Source organism: Callorhinus ursinus, unplaced genomic scaffold (assembly GCF_003265705.2).
Source record: "Callorhinus ursinus isolate GAN/ISIS: 27379988/994484 unplaced genomic scaffold, GSC_fseal_2.0 scaffold30, whole genome shotgun sequence".
Taxonomy (NCBI): Eukaryota; Metazoa; Chordata; class Mammalia; order Carnivora; family Otariidae; genus Callorhinus; species Callorhinus ursinus.
The window spans coordinates 14,507,050-14,518,961 of record NW_027397092.1 but is presented as its reverse complement, the minus strand read 5'-3'; the positions used below and the strand labels follow the sequence as shown (position 1 = coordinate 14,518,961).

The 11,912-nt window shown below is 39.1% G+C and overlaps 1 long non-coding RNA gene across 1 annotated transcript in view; it reads right to left on the bottom strand.

The window, feature by feature from the left end:
• Positions 1 to 3,329: 3,329 nt before the first annotated feature.
• The window catches only part of LOC141370272 (uncharacterized), a 30,925-nt gene continuing 22,342 nt past the window's right edge, over positions 3,330 to 11,912 (bottom strand). Inside the window, exon 4 of the long non-coding RNA XR_012374173.1 lies at positions 3,330 to 3,451. This is a non-coding gene — a long non-coding RNA (uncharacterized lncRNA). The remainder of the gene's footprint in view (positions 3,452 to 11,912) is intronic.

Here is an 11,912-nt window from a genome sequence, read left to right as displayed (position 1 = left end):
AGAAGGCTGACAGTGGTGTTAGTTCATCTGTGTCCCCCTCCCAAAATAAGATGTTCAAGTTCTGCACCCTTCCCAGTGGATGTGATCATATTCAGGAGTTGAGTTGTGGCAGATGTAATTAGTTCACATGAGATTACACTGGAGTAGAGTGTGCCCCTGCTTCAGTATGACTGGTGTCCATATGAGAAGACATCTTTATGAAGACACACACACAGAGGAAGAACGCCACATGATGACAAAGGGAGAGATTGGCATTATGCAGCTACAAGCCAAGGAACACCAACGTTTGCTAGTAAACCAGCAAAAGTTAGGAATAAGGAAGAAAATATTCCCCTACATATTTCAGGGGGAGCAGTGCCCTGATGACAGCTTGATTTTGAACTTCTACCCTATAGAACTGTGAGACAATGAATTTTTTTTTTTTTTAGCCACTCATCTTGTAACACTTTGTTAAGGCAGCCCTAGGAAATTAATAAAGATGTTAAGTCTAGAAAATCATGTTTTTGTGGAAGACATCTTTCACCTAGGGAAAAAAAAAAACAATGCTTGCATGAGAAGTATGATTCCAACCAAACATTAACAAGCAACATTAAGTGCCATGGGGGGCAATATGTAGAAGAGAATGTATACTATCTGAGTATCTATGAAGGACATATCCTAGGTTATATATTAATTGGAATATTTCAAAGGCCTGTAAAATATTAGGCAGTGTGGGTTTACAGCTTGAGAAAGAGAAAGCCAGATATGTCTGGTCACATCTGGTGAATAGTCAGAGAGGATATGCCAGATGCTTATGTAAATGGAAGCTGAGAATTCTGCTGGCAAAGAACTCAAGCAGTATACAAGCCTGAAATTCAAACATTTCTGTACAGTTCTGGCAAACTATCTGGGTGGATCCAAAATATTCAGTGTCCTGGGAGTTCTGAAGAACGTCCAAGGGAAAAAGTCTCAAGGAAAAGCAACAAGGCCTTCTGGGGGTGAGGGTCCGTTAGTTAGGGTTCAAGCAAAGAACTGCTGTGAGCAATACAGGACGAGGGCTTTTGTGCGAGCTGGTGAGGAAATCTATGAAAAGCGGTTGCTTCTCTGACTCAGAAAAGCCTAAGCAGTGGGCCTGAAGTTACTGTAGGTCAGCAAGACCAGAAGTGGGGATGAAAAGTACAATGTGAAGTAGGGGAGAGGGAGGATAAACTAAAACCTAGAACCCACAGCAACAAACTGCAATCACAAGGTCAGAATTTAACCCATGTCCATTCTCACCACCACTGATCTCAACCACATGGGAGATCTTCAAAAGATGGTGCCCTGCGTTACAGAATTGCACACGTGTCTGTCCCAGAAGCAGAGAAGCTGGGACAGGAGCTGAATAGAGGGCCAGGAATTGAGACACTAGGCCCTAAGAACTAGTCCCTAACCCAGAATTTCAGAAGGTGCCAATAAACTCAGTAATCAAGATCGATGGTGTTTTACAGTAATACTATAAAAATTAAAATTAGCGCAAAAAAATCTGTGATGGACAAAATATCAAAATTTTAAATAAAGACAGTGAGTATCCAACACACATTAAGGCAAGGCTGGAGAGGCCGAGTCATCCAAGGGCAGGGTCAGATCCTGTATACAATATAAGCGTTAATAGCATACATTTTTGGCAACACAGCAGGATCCTTTTTCAAGAGAACCTAGACTCTGAGTGGTTGCATTAGCCTAAGTTTGGGGAGTGGCTGAAGGGATTCAGTTCAGACTTCTGTTTATCAAATGAGAGACTGGTTATTCAAATATAGTAAAACTTCAATAATTTGCCTCACATATCTCAGTTCTAGGGACAGCTTAATTAATCAGCCAACACCAACAATCTCTGTGGATCAAACCATGTAACTTACTCCTTTGTTGCCTGTTACAGTAACTGTGCCCCGCTGGTTTCTGGTACTTCCTGCCACGGCTTGCCTTCTAGCACTACGGGATCCTATCATCCCACTGAAATCATGCCTTACGTTTGATGATACCAGTTCCCAATGTCATTTCCTGACTAACAACAACAGCTATGACAGAGCCCTTCAAGGATGCTAATGTTAATTTCTCACAACTGTGGTGAAGACACAGTGCTCTCTGACCCTTCTGCAAGAAATAGCTAGAAGTTGTATACGTAACTCACATGATAAATCTACTTTAGAATTCTGATATCCTTAAGCCTTTAGATACTTCCCTCTAGGGCATACCAAATAACATGGGACAATTCAACTTTTTTCAGTGTGGGCCAACTTTGGGTCCAAGTTTCCTTCAGTCAACCAGTTAAGGAAAATGTCGGAGCCACTCCCAGCTGCGCAAGTTAGCACACTGAATCGAGAATCTCTGCTTAGTGCTTCCATATTTACAAATTCAGTTCAGTTCAACTTTATATTTCTATAACCCTGATTCAATAGTTCTTGTGATCCACTCCCACATTTGTTCCCTAAATTTGTAGCAATATGCAATGCCAAAATCTTGGAAGTTCTGACGTGGTTTGAGACTCTTCAGAGACTACATTTTTTCTCTTATCCTCTGGGGCCTTCTGGGACTTGAGCCTGCTTTAGGTCTAGGAGGAACAGAGGCATTGGAGTTAAGGCCTTAGGAGGATCGGTTGTCTCTTGTAAGGAAATCACCACTGTGGAAGGATATAAGGGAATCCTAATGTCCTCTGAGAGCAAAGAAAATTTGGCAAAATTTAGTGCTCATGGTTATCAGAGTGGTTGCTGCTTCATCCCAACAAAATAAGCCAGCATATCAACAGCAGTCTGTGCTAGCTACAGATGGTGGGACCCAGTACCATATAATGACCTTAGAAGCTAGTGGCTGATACACTTCTACCTTCCAAATCTTACAGTTTCTCCTGTGGCCAACCCCCATTCAAAACCCACAAGTTTTGGAAAAGTAGTTTTAGCTTGGCTAAATAGGTTTTGTTTGTCTGTTTATAATTGTGTACATCAAATCAGAGTACACTAAATCTAATACTTATGTTTTCTGTCTTCTTGTGAAATAGAAACAGGTTTTTGCAAATACTCTGGTGGGGGGCTATGTATGGTTAGAATGCAACAGAAATATATCATTTATTATATTTTTACATTAAGGATTAAAATGTTTTATCATTTTCATATTAGCCTACACCATGGAGATACTTTAATTTTGACTCTTTACGACTGACTCACTTTAATGTTCATTAATCACTGAACAGTAGAAATTGGTAGTGTTTCTACCCTCACCATCTCCTGGATACCATATAATAAAGGAATAGGAAAAGAAAATTACAGAAGCAATTCAATTTCACACACTTCGCTGTAGGCTATTGTCAAAGCTATTTTCTAATATATCAGTCACTGTTTCCTGAGATGAGACAATAACTGGTAGGCACACCAGCACGGCAGGTACGAAATGAGGAGAGGAGCATCACTTGCTGTTAGAAAACTGTATCAATTTCTACCTGTGTAAATAAATAAAGCAGTTAGCATTTGCCAAAAATCACATGGTTCTTCAGGCTGCAAAGTCTTAAAAAAAAAAAGCCATTTATAGAACTGTTATAGGCCAAGTAAGAATACAACTAAATTCTGAAGTTTAAATTGAGAAAGAAGGCCTTCATAAAACATTATGGTTAATTGAAAGGATCAGAGCCGACATCTGAGAAAATGAGTAGGGACACTAACTGTCAATCTTTTGGTGTGTTCTTCCCATGAGAAAGAAGTCGTTTAATCATCATCCAGCTCTTTTGGACCTGAATTCTACACTGACAGTCCCCATGTTCCTAAATGTTCCCTTTGACACAGGAAGTTGTATCCCATTCCCTTTGGCTAGTCAGCATCACAGATTCTTTGACAGTGATATCTGCTGGATCCTCTGCCTCAGCTTCGGGACCATCCTGACAGATGACATAAGTGCGATACCTTTCCCTATCTTCTCTCCCTGGCGTGTGCCCTCTAAGTACTTGATATTTTCAAGCTGCTCTTTTTTGGGGGGGGAGGGGAGGAGGGGCGGAGGGAGAGGGGTAGAGAATCTTAAGCTCCACGCTTAGCACGGAGCCCAACATGGGGCTCAATCTCACGACCCTGAGAACATGATCTGAGCCGACATCAGGAGTCTGATGCTTAATCAACTGACCCCTCAGGCTCCCCTCAAGCTGTTCTTTCAATATCTGAGGTTGCTACCACCCTTTCACCAGCCCAGGGTCTCGATTACTTATGAGTTTACCTTTAATGAGATTTGTCTAAGTTCATAGCATTATTAAACTTGGAAACAATTCTGCTAAGGTCCCCAAAACAGTTCATTGTTAAAACTATTAAATCCTTCTATCTGTTGTATATTGTGCTATAGTTAAATACATGATTTCATAACTTAAAGTATACATGTGAACTTTGGTGTGCTTAAAGTTGCATTATCCTAAGTAATGAATTAGTGTGGTCTCAATTAATGATTGTCATATATTTAATATTTGCATATCTAGAATTTGAAATACAATGAAATCTACATATGTAATTTTACTTCCTCTTTTACTATAGATTGTAAAAAAGTAAACACTTCAGAAATAAAAAAGAATGTATATAACTCATAATTAAGTCAGAAAGCACAAAATAAAAAAGATATCCGTATGCCACTAACTAATTTAAGGCCTAAGAACATGACCAGCACTTTGCATCTATCCGTGCATTCCCTGCCTACTTCGTCTCATTCTGCCATCCCCTCAACAACATCCTACATTTATTAATCTTTTGCTTTTTCTCCATAAAGTTTTATTGCACATATACGTATTCCCCCAAAAATATGTTGTTTGGTTTTGTTTGTTCCTGAGATTTATTTTTATGTGTGGACTTTCCTTAAGGCCTTTCTTATTTTTCTTCTCTCTTTTTTAAAGATTTTATTTATTTATTTATTTCGAGAGAGAGAGAACACACAAGTAGGGGGAAGGGCAGAGGGAGAAGGAGAGAGAGAATCTCAAGCAGACTCTGCACTGAGTGTGGAGCTAGAAGCGGGGCTCGATCTCATGACCCTGAGATCATGCCCTGAGCTGAGACCAAGAGTCAGATGCTTAATCAAATAAGCCACCCAGGAACCCCAAGGACTTGCTTTTTTGGTGCCAAATTAAGTTTGTATGTAATTTCTTGGAGCCCTTCTTTATATAGTATTCCATTAGTACCTATACCTCAATGTATTTATCCATTCTCCTGCCAATGGGCATTTGGGATGTTTGTGGTTTGCTACTAGTATAAATAGTGCCACATTTTCGTATAGGTTTAGTGGTTCCCCTTCTTTATGGTATATGCCTAAGAGCAGAATAGCTGGATTTTAAGTAATGCAAACATTCAAAGACAAAATAATGTTAAAATTTCTCCCACAGTGTTTGTATCATTAGCTCTGCAGCAGTATGTAGGAGTTTCCATTTATGGATATAATCTCTACCACTTGTTACTCTCCATTTAGTAAATTTCAGTTTGGGGTTTAGCACAGTTTTACAATGTTTATTCACCATTTGTGGTGCCTGGGTGGCTCAGTTTGTTAAGCATCTGACTCTTGGTTTCTGCTTAAGTCATGATCTCAGGGTTGTGAGATCAAGCCCCCATCAGTTCCATGCTCAATGCAGAGTCTGCTTCAGATTCTGTCTCTCCCTCTTCCTCTGCCCCTCCCCCCAAAATAAATAAATAAATCTTAAAAAAATATTCATTCACCATTTATCTGTCTACATTTATACCCATTTTCCTACACAATTATTTGTATTGATTTTTAACCCTTCATTATATATTCTGGACCCTATCCTTTGTAAGTTTTATGTTTTGAAAATAAGTTCTCCAAGTTTGTTACTTGCCTTTTGACTTTTTAATTCTGTATTTTGATGAACATAATTTGTTTAATACAGTCAATTTATCTCTTGTTTTTATGGTCTTGTCTATTTTAATGACAGAAAAATATTATTAATTATACTCTTTTAAAATGGTTAGCTATTTTTTGCCTCTATGTACTTAATCAGAGGAAATTGAATTTTGCATTTTTTTCAATATCAAAAAATACTCACCTCCATCTCATTTAATAACCAGTTACTCATTTCTTAGTGATGAGAGGACACCTCTACCATACATACTTTCCATATAAGACTACATCTTTTTTTAGTTTCTCCATTCTGTTCTCTTGCCAATTTGTTTATCCTTTTGACCAGATTGGTACAACATATCTACATTTATTTGTTCTGACTTGTCAGACCTTTATCCTGATTGGTTAGAAGTCTATTCTGATTATTAGCATCAGTATTTCATAACTCATTAAAATATTTAATATGTTATCCCAGCCTGAACCAATATACATTCTCTTGATTATTATAATTTCAGAGTGATATAACTCACAGGGCAAGTTCTTGAATTAGTCTCCTCCTTCAGAATGTCTTGGCCACTCTTTGGGCTTTGCACTTCATTTAAATTTTAAATTTTTTATTGTTATGTTAATCACCATATATTACATTATTAGTTTTTGATGTAGTGTTCCATGATTCATTGTTTGTGCATAACACCCAGTGCTCCATGCAGAACGTGCCCTCTTGAATACCCATCACCAGGCTAACCCATCCCCCTACCCTCCTCCCCTCTAGAACCCTCAGTTTGTTTTTCAGAGTCCATCGTCTCTCTTGGTTCATCTACCCCTCTGACTTACTCCGCTTCATTCTTTCCCTCCTGCTATCTTCTTCTTTTTCTTTTTTCTTAACATATGTTGCATTATTCGTTTCAGAAGTACAGATCTGTGATTCAACAGTCTTGCACAATTCACAGCGCTCACCATAGCACATACCCTACCCAATGTCTATCACCCAGCCACCCCATCCCTCCCACCCCCCAACACTCAGCAACACTCAGTTTGTTTCCTGAGATTAAGAAGTCCTCATATCAGTGAGGTCATATGATACATGTCTTTCTCTGATTGATTTGTTTCACTCAGCATAACACCCTCCAGTTCCATCCACGTCGTTGCAAATGGCAAGATCTCATTCCTTTTGATGGCTGCATAATATTCCATTGTGTATATATACCACTTCTTCTTTATCCATTCATCTGTCGATGGACATCATGGCTCTTTCCACAGTTTGGCTATTGTGGACATTGCTGCTATAAACATTGGGGTGCACGTACCCCTTAAGATCCCTACATTTGTGTGTTTGAGGTAAATACCCAGTAGTGCAATTGTTAGATCGTATGGTAGCTCTATTTTCAACTGTTTGAGGAACCTCCATACTGTTTTCCAGAGTGGTTGTACCAGCTTGCATTCCCACCAACAGTGTAGGAGGGTTCCCCTTTCTCCGCATCCCCGCCAATATCTGTCGTTTCCTGACTTGTTAATTTTAGCCATTCTGACTGGTGTGAGGTGGTATCTCATTGAGGTTTTGTTTTGGATTTCCCTGATGCCAAGCAATGTCGAGCACTTTTTCATGTGTCTGTTGGCCATTTGGATGTCTTCTTTGGAAAAATGTCTGTTCATGTCTTCTGCCCATTTCTTGATTGGATTATTTGTTCTTTGGGTGTTGAGTTTGATAAGTTCTTTAGAGATCTTGGATAATAGCTCTTTATCTGATGTCATTTGCAAATATTTTCTCCCATTCTGTCGGTTGTCTTTTGGTTTTGTGGACTGTTTCTTTTGCTGTGCAAAAGCTTTTTATCTTGATGAAATCCCAATAGGTCATTTTTGACCTTGCTTCCTTTGCCTTTGGTGATGTTTCTAGGAAGAAGTTACTGCGGCTGAGGTCGAAGAGGTTGCTACCTGTGTTCTCCTTTAGGATTTTGATGGACTCCTGTCTCACGTTTAGGTCTTTCAACCATTTGGAGTCTATTTTTGTGTGTGGTGTAAGGAAATGGTCCAGTTTCATTCTTCTGTATGTGGCTGTCCAATTTTCCCAACACCATTTGTTGAAGAGACTGTCTTTTTTCCATTGGACATTCTTTCCTGCTTTGTCAAAGATAACTTGACCATAGAGTTGAGGGTCCATTTCTGGGCTCTCGATTCTGTTCCATTGATCTATGTGTCTGTTTTTGTGCCAGTACCATACTGTCTTGATGATGACAGCTTTGTCATAGAGCTGGAAGTCCGGAATTGTGAGGCCGCCTGCTTTGCTTTTCTTTTTCAATATTCCTCTGGCTATTCGGGGTCTCTTCTGGTTCCATACAAATTTTAGGATTATTTGTTCCATTTCTTTGAAAAAAGTGGATGGTATTTTGATGGGGATTGCATTGAATGTGTAGATTGCTCGAGGTAGCATTGACATCTTCACAATGTTGGTTCTCCCAATCCATGAGCATGGAACGTTTTTCCATTTCTTTGTGTCTTCTTCAATTTCTTTCATGAGTATTTTATAGTTTTCTGAGTACAGATTCTTTGCCTCTTTGGTTCAATTTATTCCTAGGTATCTTATGGTTTTGGGTGCAATTGTAAATGGGATCGACTCCTTGAATTGTCTCTCTTCTGTCTTGTTGTTGGTGTATAGGAATGCCACTGATATCTGTGCATTGATTTTATATCCTGCTACTTGACTGAATTCCTGTATGAGTTCTAGCAGTTTTGGGGTGGAGTCTTTTGGGTTTTCCACATACAGTATCATATCATCTGCAAAGAGTGAGAGTTTGACTTCCTCTTTGCCGATTTGGATGCCTTTGATTTCTTTTTGTTGTCTGATTGCTGTGGTTAGGACTTCCAATACTATGTTGAATAGCAGTGGTGAGAGTGGACATCCCTGCCGCGTTCCTGACCTTAGGGGAAAAGCTCTCAGCTTTTCCCCATTGAGAATGATATTCGCTGTAGGTTTTTTGTAGATGGCTTTTATGATATTGAGGTATGTACCCTCTATCCCTATACTCTGAAGAGTTTTGACCAAGAAAGGATGCTGTACTTTGTCAAATGCTTTTTCTGCATCTATTGAGAGGATCATATGATTCTTGTTCTTTCTTTTGTTAATGTATTGTATCACGTTGATTGATTTGCGGATGTTGAACCAGCCTTGCAGCCCAGGGATAAATCCCACTTGGTCGTGGTGCATAATCCTTTAATGTACTGTTGGATCCTACTGGCTAGTATTTTGGTGAGAATTTTTGCATCCATGTTCATCAAGGATATTGGTCTGTAATTCTCCTTTTTGATGGGGTCTTTGTCTGGTTTTGGGATCAAGGTAATGCTGGCCTCATAAAATGAGTTTGGAAGTTTTCCTTCCATTTCTATTTTTTGGAACAGTTTCAGGAGAATAAGTATTAATTCTTCTTTAAATGTCTGGTAGAATTCCCCTGGGAAGCCATCTCGCCCTGGGCTTTTGTTTGTTGGGAGATTTTTGATGACTGCTTCAATTTCCTTAGTGGTTATAGGTCTGTTCAGGTTTTCTATTTCTTCCTGGTTCAGTTTTGGTAGTTGATACATCTCTAGGAATGCACCCATTTCTTCCAGGTTATCTAATTTGCTGGCATAGAGTTGCTCATAATATGTTCTTATTCTTGTCTGTATTTCTTTGGTGTTGGTTGTGATCGCTCCTCTTTCATTCATGATTTTGTTGATTTGGGTCATTTCTCTTTCCTTTTTGATCAGTCTGGCCAGGGTTTATCAATCTTGTTAATTCTTTCAAAGAACAAGCTCCTAGTTTCATTGATCTGTTCTACTGTTCTTTTGGTTTCTAGTTCATTGATTTCTGCTCTGATCTTGATCATTTCTCTTCTCCTGCTGGGTTTAGGCTTTATTTGCTGTTCTTTCTCCAGCTCCTTTAGGTGTAGGGTTAGGTTGTGTATTTGAGACCTTTCTTGTTTCTTGAGAAAGGCTTGTATTGCTATATACTTTCCTCTCAGGACTGCCTTTGCTGTATCCCAAAGATTTTGAACAGTTGTGTTTTCATTTTCATTGCTTTCCATGAATTTTTTTTAATTCTTCTTTAATTTCCTGGTTGACCCATTCATTCTTTAGTGTGATGCTCTTTAGCCTCCATGTATTTGAGTTCTTTCCAACTTTCCTCTTGTGATAGAGTTCTAGTTTCAAAGCATTGTGGTCTGACAATATGCAGGGAATGATCCCAATCTTTTGGTACCGGTTGAGACCTGATTTGTGACCTAGGATGTGATCAATTCTGGAGAAAGTTCCATGGGCACTAGAGAGAATGTGTATTCCGTTGCTTTGGGATGGAATGTTCTGAATATGTCTGTGAAGTCCATTTGGTCCAGTGTGTCATTTAAAGTCTTTATTTCCTTGTTGATCTTTTGCTTAGATGGTCTGTCCATTTCAGTCAGGGGGGTGTTAAAGTCCCCCACTATTATTGTATTGTTGTCAATGTGTTTCTTTGCTTTTGTTATTAATTGCCTTATATAATTGGCTGCTCCCATGTTAGAGGCATAGATATTTACAATTGTTAGATCTTCTTGTTGGATAGACCCTTTAAGTAGGATATAGTGTCCTTCCTCATCTCTTATTACAGTCTTTGTTTTAAAATCTAATTTGTCTGATATAAGGATTGCCACCCCAGCAATGGACACCTTTTGGTGTCCATTAGCATGGTAAATGGTTTTCCACCGCCACACTTTCAATCTGGGGGTGTCTTTGGGTCTAAAATGAGTCTCTTGCAGACAGCATATTGATGGGTCTTGTTTTTTAATCCAATCTGATAGCCTGTGTCTTTTGATTGGGGCATTGAGCCCATTTACATTCAGGGTAACTATTGAAAGGTATGAATTTAGTGCCATTGTATTTGCTGTAAGTTGACTGTTACTGTATATTGTCCGTGTTCCTTTCTGATCTGTGCTGCTTTTAGGCTCTCTCTTCGCTTAGAGGACCCCTCTCAATATTTCTTGGAGGGCTGGTTTCGTGTTTGCAAAATCCTTTAGTTTTTGTTTGTCCTGGAAGCTTTTTATCTCTCCTTCAATTTTCAATGAGAGCCTAGCTGGATATAGTATTCTTGGCTGCATATTTTTCTCATTTAGTGCTCTGAAGATATCATGCCAGTCCTTTCTGGCCTGCCAGGTCTCTGTGGATAGGTCTGTTGCCAATCTAATATTTCTACCATTGTAGGTTACATATCTCTTCTCCCGAGCTGCTTTCAGGATTTTCTCTTTGTCTCTGAGACTCGTAAGTTTTACTATTAGATGTCGGGGTGTTGACCTATTTTTATTGATTTTGAGAGGGGTTCTCTGTGCCTCCTGGATTTTGATGCCTGTTTCCTTCCTCACATTAGGGAAGTTCTCTGCTATTATTTGCTCCAATATACCTTCTGCCCCTCTCTCTCTTTCTTCTTCTTCTGGGATCCCAATTATTCTAATGTTGTTTCGTCTTATCATATCAGTTATCTCTCGAATTCTGCCCTCGTGATCCTGTAATTGTTTCTCTCTCTTTTTCTCAGCCTCTTTATTTTCCATCATTTGGTCTTCTATAGTGCTGATTCTCTCTTCTGCCTCATTTATCCTAGCAGTTAGTGCCCCCATTTTTTATTGCACCTCATCAATAGCCTTTTTGATTTTGACTTGGTTAGATTTTAGTTCTTTTATTTCTCCAGAAAGGGTTTCTCTAATAACTTCCACACTTTTTTCAAGCCGAGCTGGTATCTTTAAAGTCATGATTCTGAACTCTAGGTCTGACATCGTACTAATGTCCGTATTGAGTAGGTCCCTGGCTGACGGTACTACCTCTTGTTCTTTTTGCTGAGGTGATTTCTTTCGTCTTGTCATTTTGTCCAGAGGAGAATAGATGAATGAGAGAACAAAATGCTAACAGGTTAACAATGTCCCCAGCAAATATACTGTATACAAATCAGAAAAGACCTGAAACCAGGGGAAAAGAAAGGGAAAGAAAGAAGAAAGAGAAAGAAAAAGAAAAAAAAAGGTAAAAACAAAAACAGAACAATACAAAAAAAGCAGAATGTGATCAAATATGATCAGGCTAGTGCATAGATCAGTGCCACA